Here is a 17,988-nt window from a genome sequence, read left to right on the forward strand (position 1 = left end):
GTTACTAGTACAATGCCTTGCAAGAGATGTTAAAAGAAGTTCTTTAGAGAACTTCTGTAGGAGGAAAACTTCTTTAGGAGGAAATTACATAGGTACTAAACTTGGATCTCCATAGAGGAAGAGTATCAGAGAAAGGGATAAGTGAAGATAAAATAAAACTTTTAATTTTTCTAGATTGTGCTAACATAACAATTTGTTCAAAATAATAATAGCAACAATGCATATGAATAAGCAACATGAAAGCAGCAATAATACAAGGGGCAAAATGCAGGAATTAAGATTATTTTGTTATCATAATGTACCCACACTACCTGTGAAGTGGTATAATGTTATTTGAAAGTATACTTGGATTGGTTGTAAATGTATATTGCAAACTATAGGACAGCCATTTTTTAAAGTGTAAAAAATAAGTAAAATTGATATGATAACAGAGGAGAGAAAATGGAATAAAATGCTCAATTAAAACCACAAAAGGCATAAAAAGAGTGGAAGATCAGATTAGGAACAAAGATCAAAGGCAATATGTAGAAAATACTAACAAATATGGTAGATATTTACACAGCTATACCAATACTCACTTTGAATATCAATAGTCTAAATGTCCCAATTAAAAGGCAGAGGTTGTCAGAATGGATCAAAAAGTAAGACACTACCTGTTGCCTATAGTTTAAATATTAAGATACTTAGAGATTAAAGGTAAATGGATGAAGAAAGGTATAACATGCTGACCAAAAAAAATATTTATATTGGTTTTTGGACAGAGCACACTTCAGAGCAACAAAGTATAAGAAATAAAGAGGGGCATTATGTAATAATAAAGGGGTCAATTCTCCTAAAAGACATAACAATTCTCATGTGTATGTATCTAACAAGAGAGTGTCAAATTCTATGAGGCAAAAACTGACAGAACTCCAAGGAGAAATAAATGAACCCACTTTAGAGTTGGGACTTCATCAGTCTGCTATTAAAAATGGAGAGATCTAGGATGCAGCACGTCAGAAAGGACATAGCTGAAGTCAACAACACCATCAGTCAACAGGATATAATTGACATCTATAGATTACTTTATCCAGCAACAGCAGAATACACGTTATTTTCAAGCTCATATGGAACACTGACCAAGGTAGACTGTATTTTGGGCCGTAAAACACAAATTTAAAAGAATGAATTTCATGCATTTTCTCTCATTCAACAGTGAAATTAGACTAGAAATCAATAACAGATAGTTGAAAAATCCCCAAATACATGGAGATTAAACAACACACTTTTAAATAATATGTGGGTCAAAGAAGAAATCTAAAGAGAAGCTAATAATATTTTGAAATCAATGAAAACAAAAATATAACTTATGAAAATTTGTGGAATTCAGCAAAAATAGGGCTTTCAAAGAAATTTATAGCGTTGAATGTATACCCTAGCAAAGAGGAAAGACCTCAAATTAATTATCTAAGCTTCTATGTTAGAAAACTAGAAAATCAAGATCAAATTAAATCCAAGGTAAGCAGAAGAAAATAAATATTAAGAATTAGAGAAGAAACAATAAAATTTAAAACCAAAGATCGATAGAGAAAATCAGAGCAACAAAATCAATGAGCTAACTAAGAAAAAAAGAGAGAGGATACAAATTACTAATATCAGAAGTGAAAAAGGGGTTATTACTGTAGATTCCATAAACATTAAAAGTATATTAAAGGAATACTCTAAACAATTCTATGTCCACAAATTTGATGAAATGGACTGATCCCTTGATCGATAATATGCCATTATACAGGGTCTAAATGGAGGAATTAAGGTTATTTTGTTATTGTAAGGTACTCACACTAACTGTGAAGTGGTATAATGTCATTTGAAAATATACTTGGATTAGGTGTAAATGTATACTGCAAACTCTAGGATAGTGATTTTAAAAAGTGTAAAAAACAAGTAAAGTTGATATAATAAGAGAGAAGAGAATAATGGATAATCTGAATAGGCCAATAACTATTAAAGAAACTGAATCAACAATTAACTAATTTCCAAAACAGAAAGCCCTAGGACCACAGAGAATCACTGTTGAATTCTACCAAACATTTAAGGAATAAATTATAAAATACTCTACAATGTCTTCCAAAAGATAGAAGCAGAGAGAATAATTTCTAGCTCCTTCTATGAGGCCAGCATTACCCTATTACCAAAACCAGACAAAGACATTACAAAAATAGAGTTCAAAATGTAGGTCCACAAAAACGCTACACATGGATGTTCATAACAGTTTTATTCATAGCTGTCAAAACATGAAGTTATTTACCAATGAAGATATCCTTTGGTAGATAAATGAATAAGAAAATTGTGGTACTGCCAGCAATGAAATATTATTTGTTACTAAAAAGAAATATTTTATCAAGCCTTGAAAGGACATGGAGGAACCTTGGAAGTATTTTACTATTTGAAAGAAGCCAATCTGAAAAGGCTGGCTGAAATCATACATACTGCATGAGTCCAACTATGAGAGATTCTGGAAAAGGCAAAACTACAGAGACAATAAGATATCATAAAGGTGTATATATGCCATTATACATTTGTCTAAACCCATATAATGTACACACCAAGTGTGAACCCCAATGGAAACTATGAGTGCAAATACTGTAACAATGCAGGTTCATGGGCTGTAACAAATACACCACTCTTATGTGCGTTTTTATTAGGGTAAGAGGCTGTGTGTTCGTGGGGGTAGGGGGTATATGAGAACTATCTGTACTTTCCACTCAGTTTTGCTGTGAACCTAAAGCTAATCTAAAAATTAAAGCATGTTGATTGAAAAATATCTGAAAAATAAAATTACTAACATGTTAGTGGACATTCGACAATTACCACCCCAGTATCCATTACCCTTTTTCCTTTCTAATTCCTACACTAATTTGAGTCATATAGTATAGGTCTGATTATTCCTATCCTCAGTTCAACTTATAGCTCTAGTAAGAACATGCTGGCTACTTAGTTCTGGCTCTTTAGTTCTGAACCTTCTTTCTCTCTTTTGCAAGTGATAGCAACAAGGAGAAGGGGGGAAAGCACAGACTCCAAGACAACTTTCAAGTTACTCCCAAGTATGGAGCAGGAGAAAAATCCACAGACTCCATATTACCTCTAAGTATGGTCTAGGATACTTGAAAGAGCAGCAGGACCTGTGCAAGAACCACCTGGTGTGGCAGAGATTGAGGACTCTGGTAGTGGCCAAGCATTGGTAGATCTCAGAAATCTCCACCAAATATATTAAATAAGAGGAATTGAGTTGTATGCAGAACTGAAATTAAATGAGAGAAATCCTTGGAGGAGATGGAGAAACGTGTGCAGAAAATGTGTGAATAGACAGAGGTGAGGTATCTAAGAAAACACTTTTTTCTAAAAGAGAAGTGAACATTTGGGAAAATGGACAGTCTCTCTTGGAAACCTAAGTCAGAAAAAAATTCCCTATAACACCAGGGCTGATGAAGAAAGCATTCAGTCCTCAAACTTCAAAATGTTAGCTATAGGTTTCTTGTAGATGATTTTTATCAGGTTGAGATATCCCTTCTAAATTTCTAATTTACAGAGATATTTTAAAAAATAAATGAGTGTTGAATTTTGTCAAGTGCTTTTTATGTGCCCTATTGAGATGTCTATGTGGTTGTTTTACTTTTTTCCCCTGCAAATTTGGTGTAATGCACTGATTGATTTTCAAATGCTAAGCCAATCTTGCATTCCTAGGATAAACTCCACTTGATTGTTATTTACAACTGCCTTTTACATTCTTGATTTGATTTGTTTGATTTGATAAGAGCTTTGATGTCCATTCTGATGAGTTTTATTTTCTTAAGTCTCTGCAGATTTGGGTATTATAATTATTCTGACTTCATGAAGAAAGTTAGAAAATAGAAAATATTCCTTCTTCCTCCATTCTCTTAAAGCGCTTTTGTAGAATTGATATTTTCTCTCGCTGAAATATTTAATTGAATTCAATAATGAAGACTCTGTCTCCAAAGTTTTCGATTTAGAGAGATGCTTGAGAAAAAAATTAATTTGTACAACAGTTATTCAGATTTTCAGATTTTTATGTTTTTCTGTTATTTATGTTTTAAAGGAAATTTCTCTTTCTAACTTGTTCTAATTATTATAAATTTCTAAATTGCTGTATTTGTTCATGTAAGTTTTAATAATATTCTTTTACTATGCTTCTAATATTTCTAATATCTCTAATCATCTCTTTTATTCCTGATACTGGTAATTTGCTTGCTCTCTCTCTTTTCACACACACACACAAATACATACCTTTGTTAAGAGTTTATCAACTTTATTAATCATGTCAAAGAACCAAGTTTCAGCTTTGTTTTTTGTTTTATTTGTATAGTTTTTATTTCACTTCTTCAGTTCTTATCTTGCTTATGATTTGAGGTTCTTGGATCTGTAAATTTATGGTTTTCAATAAAATGGTGAGTATTCCATCAAATATTTTTCTTCCCTATCTTTTCTTCAAATATTTTTTTGTCTGCATTTTTCCTCTTTTTCCTTCTGCAGCTCTAATTACACATATAATAGACAGTTCAATTCTATTTTGCAGGTCTCTGAAGCTCCATTCACTTTTCTTCAGTCTTTCTTCTTTAAATTGTTTTATACATACAAATGTGTGTGTGTATACTTTTCCTTTTTTTAAAAGGTTACATCATCTTTTCTGCCGTTCCCAATATGTTTTTAATGCCATAACTTGAGTTTTTCATTTCAGTTTTTAATTATTTTCAGATGTAACATCTTCATTTTGTACATTTTTTCAAATGCTGAGACTCTCCATTTGTTCATTCGTTATGACTCACATTTTCTTTGAGTTCTGGAATATGTTTGTAACAGCTGTTTGAAAGTCCTTGTCTGATAATTATATTTAGTTCATGTAAACAGTTGGTTCTGTTTTTTTCCTTTTCTCTTAAATATGAGACATGTTTTCCTGATTCTTATAAGTTTAATGATTTTTGAGTGTATACTAGACTTTATAAATAATATTATACTCTGTAGGCTCTGGATTCTGTTATATTACTTGGAAGAGGTTTGTTCTAGTACACAATCAACTTGACACAGATTCCAAACTGTATCCTCAGCTGTGGCAGTGGCTGAAATCTCTACTTCATTACTTAAACTTCCAGCTGCTGCTTTTCAGGCAAGCACACCAGGGTCTCTGCCAAGTATGTGTGATTTAATCAAAGATTTGGAAACTTATGTGCAGGTTTGGAGTTCACTGCCTCTGCAGCTTCCTCTGTTATATAATCCTCCCCTTACATCTCTGGCTGCCCTCCAAGGCCCCAAAGCTCAACTCAAGCCATTAATAATAAAGCTTTCTTCTACACTGAACTGTATTAAAAATGTCAGGTAGCCCTTAGGCAAAAGCAACAAACAAAGTCTAACTTTTCAAGGATAGACAGTTTCTGTTTGTGATCACACTCCAGTACTTTCAAATAGTTCTTTTAATATTTTGCATGGCTTGTATAACTATCTAGAAGTTTTTCTCTGCTCCCAAACCCCTCCAAGCTAATCTTCCATTACAGGAAGTCAGAACCTGAGAAATAATATTGTTTTAAGACAAAGGAAATTGATTTCCTAATGAAAGGCTTTAAAAAATTATTTGTATATATACACAGAAATCATAACAAAGTATTCCCAGAACTATAAGCAAATGTCAGTCACACAGTTAAATATAAATGGGCATATTTCCTCTATTAAATGAGAAATATTTTAAGACAGTCTCATAAACCAAAACTTAATAAGATGGTATATTTATGAAACAGGAAAATAGAGATTCCAAATAGTTAAAAAGAAAATGAGCAAAGGAAAATTTTTATTAGGCAAATACAAACAAAAGATATCAGAAATGTATGATTTTAATATTATATAAGATAAAATTCAGAACAAAACAGCAAATGAGGTAAAGAGACCCATACTTTACTACCAAAAGAAGGTTTTTTTTGGGGGGGGGTGGGTACACAGAAATTTTTAATGGTTCTTAATATCCATAAGTCATATAACATACTAGCAACCTTTATAAAAGAAATTTACAGAAGATACATGTAACTTAAATTCAGCTTTCTTAGTCCAAGAAAAATCAACTGAAGACAAAGAAATGATATGAAAGGCCCAAATATCACAAGCCAAAAAAAAAAAAAAAATCTCATTCACGTTTACTAATATCAGGATATCATATAGGGAATACAACTTCTTTCCAAATGTTCATTAAACATTCATAATATTTGATTATTTACTTGACACAGAGAAGTTCTTGATAAATCTCTAAAAGTAGAAATAGAATAAAAAATATTCTCTGGTCACAATTTAATAAGAATGGAAATTAATATTTTTAAAACTTGGAAAACAAAGACATCACTCTCCATTGTGAGTTGAAAAAGTAAATCAACTGGGTTTAAGTGGAAATAAAAACTATATTTGCAGGATTTCACAAGAACAACATTAAAAAAATTATATTTGAAAATTTGTGGAATAGAGCACAGAGTGCTCAAAGTTTATTGCCTTAAATAATTATATGGATGGAAAACAAAATAAGTATCAAAATGAAAGAATTAAGAAAATAACGATACAATAAATAGAAAGAAAGTAGAATAAAATTGAAGCCAAGCAGGACCCTGTGGGGCCTTCCCAGAGACAGACCACCCCCGACCCTGCATGCCATGTCCCCCACCTGCCTCTTGTTTGCAGAAAAGCTTTATCCTTCTAAGCCTTCCCTAAGCTCCAAAGAGCAAATTTAGAGAGTGAGAAAGTGCAGAAACAAAGGAAAACAGTCAAGCAAAACAAAATAATAATAGTTTACCCATAAAACAAAGTCAAGGACATTTAGTTCCTCCTCAAGGGCTATAGATAAAATCCTGAGCCATATCCTTTTATTGTTCTGCAGATACTTAAAACCTCCACCAGGTGGAAGAAGTTAACCACATGCTGACCGCAAAGCACATAGACCCCAGACGGCTTGGACCCAGGTTGATGATGCTGACTCCCAAAATACCACCTGGTTACCTCATCATCAACCAATCAAAAGAGCATCCGTGAGTGGAGCAGGCATCCTTCAACCATCTCCCTTACCTTGCCTTTATAAACCCTTCCCCAAAAGCTATCGGGGAGTTCAGATGTCTTGAGTATGAGCTGCCCATTCACTTTGTTTGGCCCCACACTGAGTGCCTTGCAATAAACACAGCCCGGTGTCGATAGATTGGCTTTGCTGCCCACTGGGTCAGCTAACCCCAGTTTGGTTTGGTAACAAAATAATTAATATAGAAAAGCATACCTCCCTCACCCTGTATTTCCTTGTCCCCTTTTTATTTATTGGGTATGGGGAGGAGTGAGGGCATAGTCAGAAGAGACTCCTTATGTTCTGGAGCAAGGGTGTAGGGGTGTCACAGTAACCATGGTCTGTCTCTCTTCCACTCTCTGGAGTAGACTTAATAAAGAGAGAAACTTGGAGAGAAAAAGAAAGAAAAATATCATGTATTTGTAAGAAAAACCTTTAGAAATAATGAATAAATTAACAAACTGTTTTTTCAGAGGAAAAATTAAATATAAAAGACCAACTAGAAATGTAAAAAGGACAAAAATACTAAAAATAATCAATGTATCAGAGAATCACAAGGAAACAGAAGATATTAATCAACTGATAAATTGTTAGCCTAGAAAGTGGAATAAAAACCACACAAAAAATAGAGTAATAACCATGGAACAAGTACAGAGGAAATTAGGCAGACTTATCAAGAAAAAAGATAAAAGACATTAATTTAAAAAATATATATTAGAAATTAAGACAGGGTATCACTATCTACCTGTAGATATCAAAAAGATAACATGGAAATATTGTAATGAAGGTGATGCCATATATTCAACAACTTCAGTGAAATGGACAAATTTTTTGAAAGACACAAATCATCAAAGCTCAAGAAAGAATAAATAGAAATCTAAGCAGCTCTATATGTATTAAAGAAATTGAACGCTTTCATTAAAACCTCCCACCAAAGAAAACTCCAGGAACGAATAGCTTCACTAGTGAATTTTACCACACACTGAAGGAAGAAACAATACCAATTCTACACAAACACCTACAGAAGAGAGAAGAGGAAGGAACACTTCCCAATTAATTTTATGGGGTCAGCATGGCCCTGGGCCCCTCCTTAATCTCAGTACCTTGATTTTCTGGTGGTGAGTTGAGCTATCAACTTTTTGTTCTTTTACTTTTTTTTTTTTTTTTTACAGCCACCCAGACAATGCTAATGAGCTGCCAGGTTGTGAACCACTGGCATGGTGACCAGGTAGGCTCATACAACTATTCTACTATTCTACAGGTAGTGATGCAACCTGATAAGGCTTTCATGGCAAGAATTGTAATGTGTATTAAAAGCCCTCAAACAGTTCTTGTTTTTTAAACCGAATTTTAGGAACTTAACACTAAAAATTTGGAAATAGCACATTGAAATGTAAGTACAAGAGGGTTTCCTCTATTATTTTATAATCATAACTAGTGTTTTCTTCAATATGTTGTTTAAATAATGTATGGTATGTTCAAACACTTAAGAATTATTCTTTAAAATGATTATTTACTTTTGTATTTAGTGATAAAAAATGTTTGTGATATATTTCTTAGTAAAAAAGGAGATGGCTGACCAAAATAGAAGATAGAGTCTTACATTTTAGAAGGTGGTAAGGGTATATTTATAATTTCATGAAAATGGGAGAAAATCTGGATGGACAAATGTCAAGTATTCAGTTATATCTTGGGGTGAATCTGAGTTGATTTAAAGTTATTAAATTAACTTTTTCTTCTCTATTTTTATGGACTTTTTCATGAAATGATAATGTATTTCTTGTGTAACTAAGCTAATTCAATAGAAACAAAGAAAGATCACCATGGCTACAGAGTTTAGAAACCAGCTATCATGAAATTTAAGTAATCTAGGTGATGGCAGCAGTGAAGTGGAGAGAAATGACAATATTCAAATGATATTACAAAGGTATAATTAATTGGATTTGACTATGCCAAAATGTAATATATTGGATCTTACTAACTCTTAGACTTTATTTATTTACTAGAAGGGGAAGTAAAAATATATTTATTTCATTTAATGTCAGAAGTTTAGGAAGGAGACAAATGAATTGTTATTGTTCTCAATTAAAACCTAAGAAACAAACCCTAAAAAATCTGCAAATGTAATATGTCTGAATTTTTTGTCTTAGGCCTTTTATTTTAAAAGAAATTATCTTCCTTATCTATAATTCATTTCACTTGTTCAATCTGCCACTCAAGCAGCAACTTTTTAGAGATTTCATACATCACACAACTTGAGGGAGACAAAAGAAAACAAGATGTAATGTTTATGTTAGTATCAAATTATTTTTAAAAGCAATAAATTCCTAGACTCTTTTGGGTAAAGTGAAGGTTAATTTTGATACAACCATTGAGATAATTTATCAGCTCTCTGGTGTCCCTCTCCAAATTTTAAAATACCATCTTGTGGCATAAAGGAACAGTGTTGTGGGCTCTAAAATATTCATATTGGCAGCTGTATCGCTATAGAAAGATAAACATTATAGAATTAATTACTCATTTCTCTATGTCATTTTAAGTTATGTACATAGGTGGGTTCACAGAAAGCTCAGGGTTCTAGGGCTTCATTATTGTGATTTTGGCAAATGAGCCAAAAGCTCAACTGAGAGCTGTCTCTTCATCCACTGGCATCACGGTGTGTGCATACCTTTCCCCTGCTTCAGTTATTGTCTTATCACAGCATTTTTGTCCTTCATATCTAAACTATTCCAGCTTTCAACGTTTGAGGGAATATTATATATCTCTACTGCTTTCATCATTTTGTTTATGCCTACAATTTCTTTGAAGTTCAAAGCTAGAATTTGAAAGGGCTATGATCAAAATGTAATTAATTAAAAAGAATTCAGTATATGTAGGAATATCTTGAAACATGAAGTTAGGAACTGGTCTAAGTCTCTTTTGAGCATGTGTAGGTTTTAAGTCCATAAATATTGGGTTTCAAATTGCAGAGAAACTCTTTTTTAAACCCAAGAAAAGAGGAGGATCAAGTCAATAAAGTTGTGATACTCTACCTAATCATTCTGGATAACTCCAGAAAATAATTTCTAGAAAAACTTAAGTTTCTCCATTGTCATCTTAAACCTTAAATAACACATTTTATTTCCATTTCAACACGGAAAAGGTCCTTTTTTCTTGTTTTCACTGTAATTTTTCAGATGAATTCCAATAAACAGTGATAAGCATTATTGCAAAAGAAATCAAACCTGGGAAGTAATTACTGCCATTGTTATTCATTTTCAAATATAAATATTTCAGTTGTTTCAAAAGATTTTGCTTTAAAATGTACAAAATTTGTTAGGTGAAATACTGAAAAGGAACTTACAAACATAATTCATATTTGAAAAGATATAATTGTGGTGAGTAGCTTATACATAATAAAATTAGGGGGTGATAATATAGTAGCAACAATATAAGCAATCACACTTTTTTCATGAGTGATTCATTTTAAAATAAATGTAATAGATGGAGACATTGACAAATATGTGGATTATATTACATTATGTCACACAAGTTACAAAATCTGCATCAACAAAATGAAAAGACCTACACCTACAGAATGAGAGAAAATATTTGCAAATGCTGCAACCAACAAGGGGTTAATTTCCAAAATATGCATACAACTCAGTATGGCAAAAACAAACAACCAAATCAAAAAATGGGAGAAGATCTAAATTATACATTTCTCCAAAGAAGATATACAGGTTGCCAAGAAACACATGAAAGGATGCTCAACATCACTAATCATTAGAGAAATGCAAATCAAAACTACAATGAGGTATCATCTCACACCAGTCGGTCAGAATAGCCATCATCAAAATGTCTACAAACAATAAATGCTGGAGAGGGTGTGGAGAAAAGGGAACACTCTTGCACTGTTGGTGGGAATGTAAATTGATACAGCCACTATGGAGAACAGTATGGAGGTTCCTTAAAAAACTAAAAATAGAACTACCATATGACCCAGCAATCCCACTACTTGGCGTATACCCTGAAAAAACCATAATTCAAAAAGAGACATGTACCACAATATTCATTGCAGCACTATTTACAATAACCAGGACATGGAAGCAACCTAAGTGTCTGTTGACAGATGAATGGATAAAGAAGATGTAGCACATATATACAATGGAATATTACTCAGCCATAAAAAAAAGAAACTGAGTTATTTTTAGAGAGGTGGATGGACCTAGAGTCTGTCATACAGAGTGAAGTAAGTCAGAAAGAGGAAAACAGATACTATATGCTAACACATATATATGGAATCTAAAAAAAAAAAAAGGTTCTGAAGAACCTAGGGGCAGGTCAGGAATAAAGACACAGACGTAGAGAATGGACTTGAGGACACAGGGAGGGGGAAGGGTAAGCTGGGATGAAGTGAGAGAGTAGCATGGACAGATATACACTACCAAATGTAAAACAGATAGCTAGTGGGAAGCAGCCACATAGCACAGGGAGATCAGGTCTGTGCTTTGTGTCCACCTAAAGGGGTGGGATAGGGATGGTGGGAGGGAGACGCAAGAAAGAGGGGATATGGGGATATATGTATATGTATAGCTAATTCACTTTGTTATACAGCAGAAACTAACACAACATTGTTAAGCTTTTATATTCCAATAAAGATGTTAAAAAAAAAAAAAGGTACATGCACTCCAACGATCACAGCAGTGCTATTTACAATAGTCAAGACATGTAAACAACCCAAGTGCCTTCAACATACAATTGACTTAAGGTGTGGTATATGTACATAATGAAATATTACTCAGCCATAAAAAATGAAATATTGCCATCTGCAGCAATATAGATATAGAGATTATACTTAATGAAGTCAGACAAAGACAAATATGATCACTTATACATGGAATCTAAAAACTAATACAAATGAATCTATATACAAAACAGAAAGACTCATAAACACAGAAAACAAACTTTTGGTTACCAAGGAGTAAAGAGAAAGGAGGGATAAACTAGGAGTATGGGATTAACAATACATAAAATAAGATAAGCCATAAGGATTTATTGTATAGCACAGGGAACTATTCAATATCTTGTAATAACCTATAATAGAAAATAGTCTGAAATATATATATATACACATATATTTCTGAATCATTTTGTTGTACACCTGAAACTAACACAGAACTGTAATTCATCTATACTTCAATTAAAAAAAAAAAGTGGGTCTAGGCATATGGTAAGGGGAGGGTCCAGCAGGCACTCAGTGAATAGTCTGCAAGCTCACATTTGCAAGCTGCATGCGTGCCTGAGTGTCAGTGGACAAATCCTGAATGGTTTTCTTTATCCTCCCTTTGATCCGAAGTCTTTTAGTTCTGAGCAGCTATCCTAGCAATCTGAGCAGCCTAGAACCTAAGGTTGGTCTCTCACTCTACGTTATCTGAACTCCCTGTCTGCTACATCCCTACAAAAGCTTAGTTTCAATCAGAAAACAAAACAACAGATAGCTATTTCCTCATCTGCCCTGTTACTTCTATCCTTACAGTTTGTCATAGGTAAATTTTTTAATCTCTATCAAGCTTTTTCCAACTTAATTTCTCCCTAAAATTGATATTTTATTTTGCTTTAAATTTTTCTTAGTATTATGAATTATCTACCATTCTATCATATATTTGCTTTTTGTTTGAAATCTTTGTTTTACAATTTCTTGAATAAAGATATTTCAACCCACCCTTATGAAGATGGTAACCTCACTGAAGTTTAAAACTATACATTCTATGGCTTTGGGTACCTAAAAGCAACAAATCTAGGTACATGATTGTAAACAAAGTTTTATTAGAAAAAATTTTACAATACTTTCTTTTTGTATCTTCTTAAATGATAATCTATCTCTTAAAAGTTTAAGCTTGGCACCTCATTTGGCAAAGACTAATGCTAAAAAATTCTGACCAGAAGTAAAACTTTTTTATCTGTATAGTTCATTAACATTTTCTTTTAAATCTCACTTAAGGAAATGTATATCAGCTCTTTGCCAATTTCTAGTCTTTGGAATTTACCTGCTGCAGTAAAAATGTTGCAGTCTTTTAATCATAAAAAGTATTCCATCTAAAAATGCATCAACATACATGTTATGGACTGCCTATAAGCCATAGAGTCACAAACACAAGACACTTCAACTTCGGTGGATATCCTCTTAAAAAGAATCCCGAGTCCCACATCCCAGACAATATCACCCTGGCTCAGGAGCACAGTCCCACATCCCAGACAATATCACCCTGGCTCAGGAGCTCACCACCAGAGATGACATTGCCCTCTGAAATGACTTCACCCCAGACACTAAAACCTCTGCCCCACTGACACCCAGAGGTTGCCTCTCCAAAGAGGTTGACAAATCAGACATAAAACATTTATTGCTTTTCTTCCTTTGCTATTAGAGCTTCCATTATGTTCTTGGAGTTCGCTGTCCATTTAACCCATGTTCCTGGTGTACTCCTTGCTCTTGCCAACTCATACACCCCTACTCTCCCATGCCTAAGGGAGTGCACTTGACTGACCTATCAGCTCATACCCTCCAACAAGCATAATTGCTGTACCTACCACCTTACCCTGAGGGGTACACCAAAATATTATTTTAAAAATATATAACTCATACTGTTATTGAACCAGCTTCATCTGTCTTGATGTGCAGCAAGCCAAAACACTGAGACACCAAGGTTTGCAGCAAAGAAAGGGTTTATTCATGAGGCAACCAAGCAAGAAGATGGTAGAACCAGTCTCAGATCTGCCTTCCCTAAGGTGAGGGGCTTGAGATAGAGGATACAAAAGCAGGGAGGTCTGAGGCATGAGGGAAAGTCATTAGAGGTAGGGAAAAAGTGATGTACACTGTGCTCTGTGAAGGTGTATCTAAGTTCCGTGCTCCTTCATGGACTGTATCTTCAAAAATGGTGAGGCTTAGCATGACCTGGGGGTGGAGTTTTTGACCCTCTGACGTCAAAAGGTCATTCATTGGACACCTACACAGGCCCTGTTTTAGCCTGCTTGAGCTAAACCTTAGCCTTAGCCTGCTTGAGCTTGAACTAGACACAGCTGATTCAAGTTCCTGGAAAACAACTCTGGCAAACATCAGCCTATTATTTAGGCTATGTGAAGCTTGGAGGGTATGCAATTTGCAACAAAATAATGAAGGTGAGCTTGCTCTGCGAAGGTAGGCTACAGGTGGAGGGTTTTTTAACAAGCTGTAAGACAAGCTCAAGAACTTGTTAGTCACCAGTTCCTGTTAACCCTATGGGCACAGTTTCAGGATGGGTTTTTTACCTCTATGGGGCATGGTTTCAATACTTTTAACACACATTACAATACCATGGAGATATCATCAGACACCACAGAAATTTCAGATCTGTTTTCTTGGCTAATGCCATATACATGAGAAACTTAGTTATGAGCCAGCCTATAAGGACCCCTTATACTTCTATTTGTTTCCCACCTTTTTTCTCTCATAATGTTTGCTATGCTGTTTAGGGCAACTATGTCCTACTCTTTGAAGGGGTCTCCTACTATTCAGGCCACTAAAATACCCAAATACAAGTTCAGACATCAAGGAGACTATTGTAACATAGTTTTTAAACTGCTGTCCTGAGCCAGTTTTGAGGCCCTGGCAAGAGGCTGTTCAAGCCCCCTTCTTAAGCAGCCAGTTTAGTCCATACCCACAACTACCTTGCCTATTGGACTATTATAGCCTGGACCAATATCCACCTACCTTAACTACCCTAGGGCTAGGTATTCAGCAACCATGGAGAGCCCCGATACCCCAAAGCCACTAAAATTATTCAAACTTAGACAGTTCTAAGTGTGCTTACCCTGCCTTGCCTGTTTTTTCCCTTGGAAACCACAATAAAGGCTCTTGCCCATGGTTCTCCCCTCAATTGACCACAGGTGATTCCCAGTGTAGCCCCTGGTGATGTGTGTTCCCCCTCTCCTGAATCTGAGAATATAACAAACTATCTTTTCAATGGCAGTTGTCTTCTGATCTGTTGGCCTTACCAAACCCAAACAGTAAAAAAGACAACAACAAACACCTCTTAAAACAATATTTGGCTAAAGCATATCATTTTCTGACATTTCATTAAAGCCTTCTATTCTGAGGGCCCCAGTTAAAAGGTTTCTAACAGCTTGATATATCAATAATATTCTCTTTCTTCAGGGTATGAGAAGAGGTATATGATAGTTTTTGCACAGTACAGAGAAGTTCAAGGGGAATTAGAAATTGCCGATAAGAGTGATCTTTTATTTTTCTGGAAAGTTAAAGTGAGTAAGAACATAGCCATGGGCTCAAAAAGCAAAAATTACAGAATTCCAAGTACTAAAATAAATACATTTTTGTTTTTGACATAGGGACATATATTTAAAAAGTCACTTTACTTTCCATTTATTTTGAACTACTATCAAATCTTATGTCCCAAGACGATCAGGGTTCATTCCAAAAAAAAAAAAAGAACACCTTCACACCTGAGTAAAGAACATGCATCTCTGACATTCATAAGATGATTTATTTTGCACATTTCTTATTATATCTGTTAAGAGATTTACTTCTGCTTTGAGTCATTCATTCCTTTTCTTTTGAAGCTATGTGGTGCACAGGGTGTGTGAGAGGAGACAGAGAAGTGGGAGAGGGAGGATTATTTCTAATGGAATTACTAAACTTTGAAAATAACAGTACTTCAGAATTACAGCATAAATAGCAAATGTTGATGGCAAACTTTTAATTTTAATATCCTATAGAATTTTGGAAACCCCCTACCCCCCCAAAAAAAAAGGTGAGGAACTAGATTAAACTACCATAGAATATTCTAAAAGCATCAAGAAAGCTCTAGTCATTCTGAGATAAATCAAAGCTTTGTGTGGCTCAGGAGGGATTAATATGCTTTGAATTACTTTAATCCTTTTGGCTCAAGGTAGTTGTTACACCAAGTACATATGAACCTCTTGGGAATAGATTTCCCAGTTTTACACAAATTTGTATAGTGATCCACATAGTGTTAAAAGAGCAAGGTAAAACTGAATTGAAATCACCAATACTGATTACGTTTAAAGGTCAATGCTCTCCACCCCTATCCCAATGGTTTAATTTCCTACATGGTATAAATTGCATTCACAACAGCCTGTTTGCCCTGGGAATTATGAAAGGATCATTAGGTAACTGTGGAGATGGAGTTTCCCCTATTTTATATAGTTTGGGACCTACATTTGCATGTGTGAATTAGTTTTAACCTACAGGGCCTTAATCCAAAATGTTAGCTCCAAAGAAAAGATTCCCACTCCTTTTATTTTCTTCTCATTGTGTCAGGTCTCTATAACCCCCCTCAGGTTGTCCTGTTTTTGTTTATGTATTTTTTCCTTCCACAGTCAGCTTCTAGTTTCCATTCCTTTGGACAGATGCTGATTGGCACACTCACTTCAATTCTCCTTGGGGAACTTTTCTTACATATGTATTGCACATCTCTGAGTTGCTGGACAGTGGAACTATATCAATAGAAAAGACACAGTCTTGACTCAGTATTTACGAAGACTGTTTCAGAATGCTTAGTTCCTGAATCTGTCACCAGCACATCCAGTCTTCCCAGGTATGGCAATCTCTTCTCCCTGACTGCCCGTACCCCCTCAATTAGTCTTCTGTAATTCTTATTTACTGCTTAACATGAAGTTCTTTTGCAGTTTCTTCCATTGTTCTGATTCTATTACATTCTTTTCCCTGTTATTATCATTTTTCTACCCACATTACCCACAAAACAAGTGGAACATTTCAGGCTATGGTAGAATTGTTCAAAAACACATGGTTATTTGTTTGGTATCATTAATATCAAATAAACCTATATTAGACACTGAGAGCCAAGTAATGTTCAAATAATTGTACCTGTATAATATTATTATATTCATGTGTATTTGAGACACAATGAAATAAGTGAGGTAACAGGACAAATCCCTGACCCTCAAATTGGAGAGACCAATAAATGAATATGGAGAATCACAACTTACCAGAACAGAAACCCATGAGCTGAAACCTTCACGGAAAGCAGTGTGGGGTAGGAAAACCTTAACTCTAATTGAAGAACTGTTGGAGGCTCAGTTTGGAAATTCTGAGAAATAAAATCTTCATGATGGCCCACTCACAGAGAGGTCCCCACATTATGTGAGTTTTACGCCTGCAGCTTGACCAGGTTCTTATAGTGAATACCAGAGAAAAATCCCCTTGTGCTTCCCATACGGGGAGGGGGAAAAAAGTCCTTTTGAAATACAGCAGAGCAATCTGCGATTCTTAATAAAGCTTGCTCTCAGTGGAAACTAGTTAACTACAGCCTCATCAGCTGGGGTTTTATTAGAGCCTAAATGACCTGGGGAAGGGAAATAACCAACTACAGCTGGCTCTAGCCTTCTGCATGGAGAAAAGAAAATAACTAATACCAGCCTCCTCCAGGCTTCCATGAAGAATAAAAATATACAACTCCAGTCCACTTTTGTTACTGGTCCCATGTGAAAAGGGGGTACAGAGAGGCACTTGTGAAGTTCACAGTCCAGAGGCATAGGCTTACTAAAAGACTGACACCTAAACATGGGACTACAGAATGTCTGCCCTCCCCACACCTCACCATCACATTACTAAAGGCCTAGTTACAGCAATTTCTTTTATTCAATTCTTCATGTACAGACATCAAAAAAAAAAAAAAAAAAAAACCATAGTATAAAAGGCCCCACAAATAGTTTGAAGAGGCAGAGTAAATATCAGGAAAAGACTCATCAAGAATGCTGGAATGATGAGATCTGAAATTTAAAACAACTATGATTAAAACACTAAGAGTTTTAATAGATAAAGAAGATAGTATGCAAGATCATATGGCCAATATAACAGAGAGAACGACATTCTGGGAGACGCTCCCCACCAAAAA

This window comes from Hyperoodon ampullatus (assembly GCF_949752795.1).
Source record: "Hyperoodon ampullatus genome assembly, chromosome: 12".
Classification (NCBI taxonomy): domain Eukaryota; kingdom Metazoa; phylum Chordata; class Mammalia; order Artiodactyla; family Ziphiidae; genus Hyperoodon; species Hyperoodon ampullatus.